Source organism: Eptesicus fuscus, chromosome 2 (genome assembly GCF_027574615.1).
Source record: "Eptesicus fuscus isolate TK198812 chromosome 2, DD_ASM_mEF_20220401, whole genome shotgun sequence".
In the NCBI taxonomy this organism is placed as follows: Eukaryota; Metazoa; Chordata; class Mammalia; order Chiroptera; family Vespertilionidae; genus Eptesicus; species Eptesicus fuscus.
Genome location: NC_072474.1, coordinates 71,443,260 through 71,452,853, shown reverse-complemented (window position 1 = coordinate 71,452,853; position 9,594 = coordinate 71,443,260).

Sequence of the window (9,594 nt, the reverse complement as noted above, 5' to 3'; positions counted from 1 at the left end):
ATTCTGAGTTTTAATAGACTTTATCTTCTTAGATTAAAAGGTCCAATTTAAAATGTAGATGTTTGATGATAAACATGTTTTATCCATTTTGGTTGTAATATTTTAGGGAAAATTAAAAAATAGAATAAACTTCCTTTCTTAAAACAAGTTGTCTAATAATTTTTAGTGTAGATTTCTTTAATATTTTTCAAATGGACCATGATGTTTATTCCACTAACTGCATTTTAACTTACTATATAATAAAAGCCTAATATGCTAAATGACTGTTTGACTGTTTGACCAGTTGCTATGATGTGCACTGACCACCAGGGGAAAGACGCTCCGACCAGTAGGCTAGCTTGCAGCTGGGGTCTGACTAGTCAGGACTGGGCCGGACGGGCCAGACACATCTTGGAGCTCCTGCAGTCCTTCCCTAGCCCCAATCATGCACAGTGAAGTCCCTCGGCCTGGTCTGTGCCCTCTTGCAATCTGGGACTACTTTGGGGATGTCAGAGAGCCAGTCTTGGACGATTCCCACAGGCCAGGCTGAGGGACCCCAGCGGTACACAAATACCTGCACTGGGCCTCTAGTATCTACATATTGTGCATTCAGGCAAGGAAGAATTTCCTGTCTCTGCAAATTTGGTTGGAGTGACCTCTCCCCTAGCTCAGCAGAATTCAGCTGCCATGGGTCTAGGACAAGCTTGAATTATTTTCATTGGGGAAAATGGAAATTGCAGAAAGACAGTCTAAACTATTTGACATTCATTTAAATAGATTTGAATGAGGGAAGGTGTGGGGGGGTGAGGGGTTAAGAGATCAACCAAAGGACTTGAATGCATGCATATGAACATAACCAATGGACACAGATGGGGGTGGCAGAGCGGGTTGGGAGCAGTCAGGGAGAGGTCAATGGGGGAAAAAGGAGACTTATGTAATACAATAAAAAATTTAAATTAAAAAAATAAAATAAATAGATTTGAAAATGCATGATATTTCACAAACAATACTTATATTTGTCCTTTTATTTTTCAGGTTTCCCTGAGAGAAAGAGAAATGAAGATCCAAAGCTTATTCATCTGTTTTTCTTTTCATGGTCTATCTAAAGAACATAAAATTTTAAAAAATAATTTGCCTCAGGTTTTTGTGATTAAATTAATAAAAAATTAAAAAATCTAATAAAATGGTTCAGGACTGTTACTTTTATAAGTCATTGCCATTTTGAAAATTTTGCTGTCTCGCTGCTCTTTCCTCCCAACCCCCACTTCTTTGGACAACTTCTCATTCCTAATGAGATCATTAATTAAAAGGAACATTAATACTCTTCTGAGTTGTGGATTATAAAAATTGAATGTAACATTTTAGCATTATTATAATTCTGAAAAATAGAGTAAAGATTGTGGTTCAGGTAGGGCATATGAAATATGGCATATCCTTACTACTAGAACATTCTAAGCAATGTGAAGTACAAAGAAGATAGAGATGATTGTAAGGATAGTTATTTGTATTGGGAAGAAAACACTGATCCTGGAAGAAATTTAACAGTCTAGGATGATAATATGTGAAGAGTATAATAAAATTTAACAAGTTTGTAAGAAGCACTAGCGGAAGAAGGATCTCTAGACCATCTGGATAAAAGCACAGTAAAGTGTGATTAAGGTATACAGAATGGAGGAAGTATAAGAGTTGGAGAATAACATTTTCTTATAAAAATTAGATGTTATACTCAATATTGGTCCTCTTTTCACTGGTTCTAGAGGTAGTCACTGATGTCAGATCATTGCCTATGAATTCACATACTTAAAAGTAATTTATAGCCAAAACCGGTTTGGCTCAGTGGATAGAGCGTCGGTCCGGACTGGAAGGTCCCAGGTTTGATTCCGGTCAAGGGCATGTACATTGGTTGCGGGCACATACCCTGGTGGGGGTGTGCAGGAGGCAGCTGGTCGATGTCTCTCTCTCATCAATGTTTCTAGCTCTCTATCCCTCTCCCTTCCTCTCTGTGAAAAATCAATAAAATATATTTAAAAAAGTTATTTATAGCCTTGTTACTTTTTTATTTTTATAGTATTGGTTTTATATTGTACACTAGTGGCCCAGTGCATAAAATTCGTGCACGGGGTTGGGGGGTCTCTCATCCTGGCCTGCATCTTCTCCAATCTGAGACACCTGTGGGATCGGGCCTAAACTGACAGTTGGACATCCCCCTCGCAATCCGGGACTGCTGGCTCTAATCACTCACCTGCCTGCCTGCTTGATCACCTCTAATCACTATGCCTGCTGGCCTGATTGCCCCTAACTGCTCCCCCCCGCCGGCCTGCTCACCCTCAACTGCCCTCCCCTCCTGGCCTGATCATCTCCAACTACTTTCCCCTTCTGGCCTGATAACCCCTAACTGCCTCTGCCTCGGCCCCACCACCATGGCTTTGTCCGGAAGGACTGCTGGAAGGTCTCATTAGCATATTACCCTTTTATTAATATAGATAGGATATGACATACTGCCATAGCTATAACATATGTACCAGTATTACTCTATGAGAATACATACTTCATGGGATAGGAAGGCATCTAATACATTGTATATGTTGTAAGTAGTAGAAAATACTGTATTCATAGCACTAATATACACCCTGTGACTTCCCTTCCTGATTTGGGAATGGTTCCCCAGTTGTTTGAACGTTTCCTGGCCCCTAATGTATTTTTTTTTGTCATTCAGTGTAACTTTATTTACTGTTTATTGCATATGATTTGAGGTCTTTAATTTCTAACCACCAAAGATTCAAAAGACTATTTTTTCCATGAAGTTTAACATTAACATCAGTGAATTCATGTATTCATGTGTTTTTATTGTAAACATCTGAATTATTCACATTGTCATAGATCCTGAACTCATAAGCATGTACCATGCACAGGCTGGCAGCAAGCCAGGAAGCCACTCTGCAAGCAAACAGATACTCTTCATAAGGAGAAAAAGTCATAGCACAACATTTAATGTCCAACCTGAGTCACCTCAGAATGTTATATATATATTGACTTCTTAATTCATATAGTATCAGGAACTCAACCACTTGGTTGGTGATGGGGTTGACCTGGTTTCAGGAGGATTATTCTTGAAATAATTAAGGGAAGGAGGGCTCAATCTTTTCTTGGTTGCTGCTCCTCCCCAGTACCTTCATCTTTCTTCTCATACCCAGCTTCTGGGGCATCTTCTCTTTCACCTTCACCTCCTTCTTCTTCCTCCTTTGCATCCTCAAATTCTTCCTTGGCACCTTCTTCCTCTTCCTCTCCTTTCTCTTTATCAGTCACTTCTCCTTATCCTCCTCTTCAGCTTCTCCTTTAGAGGGAGGTTCATCCTTAGCTTCCTAATGGTCTCCTCCACCTCAATCTGCTACTTCTGGACGTGGCTGGTGTATTAAGAAGGGAAGGAGCGAGTGGACATCAAGTAGGAGCTAGTCTGTAAACCACCTTAGGCAGATCGACCAAAGATCTGGGAACTCTGGGTGTAGCCACTGGCTATGCTTCCCATGCTGGTGAAACTGAGCTGGGTTTCCTCACCTTCCAAGAGTTTCCTGTAAGCTGCAATGTCGATGTCCAAAGTCACATTGAGGAAGTCCTGGTATTCTTTTAAATCTCATGCTATTTCACTCTGTAATTCTCAACTCATTTTCTAATTTGTTGATTGTGTCCTGCATAGCACTAACATCAGAGTTCTGCTTATCCTCTAGCTCTTGCAGCTGCTTTCCCAGCGCTTTGTTCATGGCCCGGCATGCTTTGATCTCCAGGGTCTTGGCCTTGAGCAGGCAGCTCACACCACATAGGTGTTCTTGGCAGTGCTCTTGGTCAGCATGGTGAGCAGCTCTTGTACCATTCTTCTGCATTCTGCATGTCTTTGGCAGCCAGCTTCTCCTAATGGGTACCGATGTCCTTGAGCGCTGCAGAGAGGTCGGACTTGGAGAACATGTCCATCTCCACGGAGATCTGAGCGTACTGGATCTGCACCTGCAGCTCAGTGATCTCCTCTTCATGCACCTTCTTCAGAAAGGCGATTTAGTCCATCAGGCTGTTGATGCACTTTTCAAGCTCAGCGCCAGCAAGAGCCGCCTCGTTTGCACAGGCATCCCATTTTCATTAAAATGTTCAACCCCAGGCTGCTCCAACTGTGTCCACAGGAGGCCCGGGGCAGACAGAGATCCCAGAGACCCTGGCCACCCCCGCTTACCTGGGTCCCCGATGGCGGGCTCGACCCAGCGGGAAGCGTCAGGCTCAGTACGCCTGGCCTGCCCAGACCCAGATGGCTGCCTGGACCCCGTGGGAGGCATAAGGTGCAGTCTGCATGGCCTGCCTGCACCCCGATGGCTGCCTGGACCCTGTGGGAGGCATCAGGCACTATCTGCCTGGCCTGCCCGCACCCCGATGGTGACCTGGACCCCGCGGATGGCATCAGGCACTATCTGCCATGCCTGTCCTGTCTCTGATGGCGACCTGGACCCCGCTGGTGGTGTCAGGCAACTGTCTGCCATGCCTGTCCAGTCCCTGATGGCTGCCTGGACCTCGCAGGCTGCATCAGGTGCTGTCCACCAGGCCTATGCATATGCAAATTAACTTCCATCTTTGGTGGCTTAATTTGCATATCACTCCTGATTGGTTGTGGCCGTAGTGAAGGTATGGTCAATTAGCATTTTTCTCTTTTATTAGTGTAGATGGTACTCCACAACTTGTTTATTTTGTCCTTAATAATTACGCTTCATTGTTGTGTTTTAAGTATGGTGCTTGCAAAAGATTTTAGTACCAACTTAAGACAAAAAGGCTCCTTTTGCATCTGGGATGTTACATTCTATACTATCCCCTATCCATACCCAACCCCACTTTGGCCTCATGCTGATTGTGTCAAATACTTTCCCCATTTGTTGCCATCATCACAAAGGGGGAAGAGAGCCTGGGAAGGGGGAAATGGAGATGGACTGGTTTGTTCAGGGTGTTTAGGAGATTCTGAGTAAGGTGTTTCCACATAACTGGACCCATACGGGACTTGGTCTGAGTACCCTTGCCTGGAATGTCTTGCTGTTCAGGCACCAAATGGGGACTTAAACTTTTTGGAAAAACATTCTACAATGTCGGACCCTGGAGCCTAGCTTCCTCCAATTTCTGCAGGGTCCAGGAGCCCAGTGCCCTGCCTGGATCTGAGACAGTGGCCTGGAAGTGCATCATTCTGTCTGGCTCTCACCATATGTCTTTTGCTACACAGATGGGCAACAAGAAATCTGCAGGCACCCAGATGTGAGTGTGTTTGTGAGTGTGTGAACTGTTCTTCTCATTTCTCATCAGGAGGTACACAATATCCACATGATTTACCTCCACGGATTTTAAGACGGAGCACTTGGTTAAGTGTACTGATGTCTCTGCCTCTGCTCCAGAACCACAATGTATTCTGCATTAACATTTTCTTAAATCCATCATGAAAACAACAAATCAAGATTTGATTGTTAATGTTTCCCAAAATAAATATTAACACTTTTGCTTATTTTTAGCACTATTATTATTAACACTTTTGCTTATAATTATTTTAATTATTCACAGGATAATTATCCTGTGAATAATTATCCTGTGAATGTAAATGATATTCATTATTAATAACATACATCCGAATTTGCTGGTTGAAAGAGTTACTTTTGGCATCTATTATTCTTTTGTGCAGATTCATAATTAAGTTGCTTTACTCTATTGCTTTTTCACTGATAGATTTTTCATGTATAAAAGGTAAATTCTATTATGATGAGAGGGCACTCTTTATTAGAGCTTTGGCTCTAATTAGTTACATAACTCCCAGCAAATTATCTTCCCTTTCTAGGCCTCTGACTTATCCCCCACAGGTGGGTTTGAATGAGATGAATGAGATGATCTCTAAGGTCTCCCTCAGATTCTGTTATTTGCCATGATGGCAGACTATTATTCTTACATATTTGCTGTTTCCTCCCTTGAAAGCTTGATGATTCCCCATCCTGTGATGTCAGGCTTAGCCATGTGACTCGCAGTGTCCTTCCTGTGGGAAGGTTATACCTCCCAGCTCAGTGATGTCAGGTGTTGCCAGATTACACGCATTGGCCACGGGAGTGTAAGTGGAAGTTATGTGCCATTTCTGGCCAGAAGCTCTAAGAAGAGGCATCCTATATCCTGCTCTCTCTCTTTTCCCTCTGACACAACAGTGACAAAGTTCCACATAGAGGCTACTTTGTACCCAGATCATGAAGGGAAGAGAATGTGGAGCACACCCTAATCATTAGTTGACAAATAAAGTAAAAACATTTTTTGTTGTAAATGCTGTAAATCCCTGAGAGATTGGGATTTTTATTATTGTAGTATAAGTTAGTAAAAGAAGATTGGTATATAAATTCATCAATAATTGCATATCAGTTCCTAAGTAAAATGTAAAATAATTAAAATTTAATATAAAATTCATAAAGGCAATGAATATATATATGTATATGTGTCTATGCTTATATTCATTAAGGAAATGAATTATAAAATTAAAAATACAACAAAAGTATAACATTTACATTAAGGAAATTGACCTATATATCCACTCAGAATATTCCTTGCAGTTTCTACCTTGAATCCTTGAATGGCCCTTCCCAGTAAAAATGAATATTTTTCAAAAGCAATTCTTCATTACTAAGATATTACATGTATACTCTGTATGGTAATATCTCTTAGCGATTCAATATTTTCAAAGATGAACTGAAGAGTCAGTCTTCTCCTAAAGTAATATGGGTTCCTGATTCTCTGTTATTGTCATTTTAAGTCAGGTAAAAGTAACTGAAAAATATTAAAGCTTGCCAACACTTCATTTTTGACACAAGTATATTGACTCATTTTTCTCCTTGCTTCCGACAGCAAAGGGAACCTGAAAGTCCATTGTCTGTGGCAGTGACTTGCCTTCATGACTGGTATCTTCAGTATCAAGGTTACCTTTGCAGCAGTTTCACTACTTTATGTACTTCATTTGCTCACTAGCTCTTTAATTTTTGAAACCAATATGTCTTTAATACTTTCTGAAGGGCAGCTACACCAGCTTTAGAGATTTGCAGTGTTTTACATTCACATCTGACTTATCACATTCTTTCTTTCTTTTTTTTTAATTTCTTTATTGATTAAGGTGTCACATATTTGTCCTCATCCCCCAATTCCCATCCCACACCCCTCCCCACGGATGCCCCAACCCCCTGTTGAACTTAACCGTTGGATAGGCTCATATGCATGCACACAAGTCCTTTGGTTGATCTCTCCCCCCTCCCCCCAACCTCCCCTATCCTCCCTCTGAGGCCCGATAGTCCGATCGATGCCTCCTTGTTTCTGGTTCTGTTCTTGTTCATCAGTCTATGTTTTTCATCATTTCCCCTAGATGAGCGAGATCATGTGTCACTAGAGATATACTTATAAGAACTGAATGTGAGACGAGCAATAATAGTTATGCTGACAGGCAAATGAATCAGTCTGTAGTGAGTTTCTTTCTGGACCAACAGTTCTTTAGAGACCCAATTTCAATGTCCACCAGTATCACATTCTTTCAAAATCAGCATGTGGGGAGGGCTCTCTCTGGAGCAGGCCCAAACCTTTCTTTCTTCTCAGGTGTATATCTTTATTTTTCTCTCCTGAATTATAAGTGTCCCTACAAGACTTGTATCTAAGGGATGAACCTGCAACTAGGAGACTAACAGGCAGTGAGTGGCAGCTTGTCCAGGGCTCACCCCCTCAGCCTTTCTCCCCTTCTCTCTGACTTTTCAGTGAGCTAACAGTAGACCCAGCATGTCTCACTTCTTTCCTATCATGTTTCTAGAGAGTCAAAGCAGTGTACTTCCTAGTCTCTCTCCTATTGCTTCTTCTATCCTAAACTTTTCAGGGAGCTAAAAACAGCCCCACCTTGGCTTACTTCTTTCACTGCTACTTTTACTTCTGAGTGAGTCCATGAATCCCAGTATGGCTCACTTCTTTTCTATCAAGTTTCTAGACAGCCAGAGCAGAGCACTGCCTTGGCTCTTTCCTGTTGCTTTTTCTCTCCTAAGCCCTTCCTTTGTTTCACTGTCTCCAGCATTAATAAATCTACTCTCAAAATCACCTGAAATCTTTTCTGCACAAAGTCAGAACCCACACAGTACAGGACATCCTGAGGCAGACCTGCTCTGGGCCTGGGCCTGGTCACTTTCCGGTGACTCTCTTTTCCAGCTGTATGTGTATGCCATCCTCTATTTAACCATTTATCAGTTGATGGACCTTTCGGGTGTTTTCATTTTTATCTATTATGAATAATTGTGCTAAGAACTTTGTCGTTGTCACTCTTCAAATGTAGGATGGGCAATCAACCAAAATTTAGGTTGGCTGTTGCCACATATGCACAATAAAGGTATAAAGTTAATTTAAATATGAAGGTTTATTACTGGACTCTCAAATCAATTTTTATTAATTTCAGAGAGGAAGGGAGAGAAAGAGAGATATAGAAACATCAATGATTGATTGGCTGTCTCCTGCTGGGGACTGAGTCCACAACCCAGGCCCGTGCCTTTGACCAGAATCAATTCTGGGACCCTTCAGTCCACAGGCCAAAACTCTATCCACTCAGCCAAACCAGCTAGGACTTGTTCCATTGATTTATATGGTTATTCTATGTCAGTACCATACCATCTTGACTACTGTACTTTTGTAGTCATTTTTGAGATCAGAAAGTATGAATCTTCCAAATTGATTTTTCTTATTTATTTGTTTTTTTGTTAATCCTCACCTGAGGATATATTTTTGCATTGATTTTTAGAGAGAGTGGAAGGGAATCAGGGAGGGGAAGAGAGTGGGAAAAACATTGATGTGAAAGAGACATCGATTTGTTGCTTCCTGCATGCTCACTGACTGAGCCAGGGATCAAGCTTGCAAACCAGCTAATTGCCCTTGACAAAGAATTGATCCCATGACCATTCTATGTGCGAGCCTATACTCTAATCACTGAGAATACCAGATAGGGCTGATTCTTATTTTTCAAGATTATTTTAGCTATTGTTGGTTTTCTAAGTTTACATATAAATTTAGAATTAGATTGTACATTTCTGCAAAACTGATAGCTAGGATTTTGCTAGGGATTGTGTTGAATCTGTCGATGAATTTTGGGGAGTGTTGCCATTTTAACAATGAAATCTTCCAAGCCATGAACCTAGGGTGTTCTTTCCACATATTTAGGTCTTTAATTTCTGTCAGTACAGTCACCTGGTTTTGGCAGAGCCCTCTTTGACATACTCTTTCCTTGCTCTCTCAGTTGAACGTCTGCCCCTTTTGGTGGCATATTCAACTGCTAAGCTCTACAAATTGCCTGCTGTTACTGTATTGTTTTAGACAATGCCTAGGGACATAAATAGCTCCATTGAGAAATAGAAAAAAATGGCATGAGTTTCTCTGCTTCTGTGTTCAAGGCTAAGTATTCCTGAATGACCATCACATAAAACTTTTTTTTTGTTTGTTTATTGACATCATTCACCAGAGATACAATTCACCTATTTAAAGTGTACAATTCAAAGGCTTTTAGTATATGCATAGAGTTATTCATCCATCACCAAAATCAATTTTAGAAGATTTCAT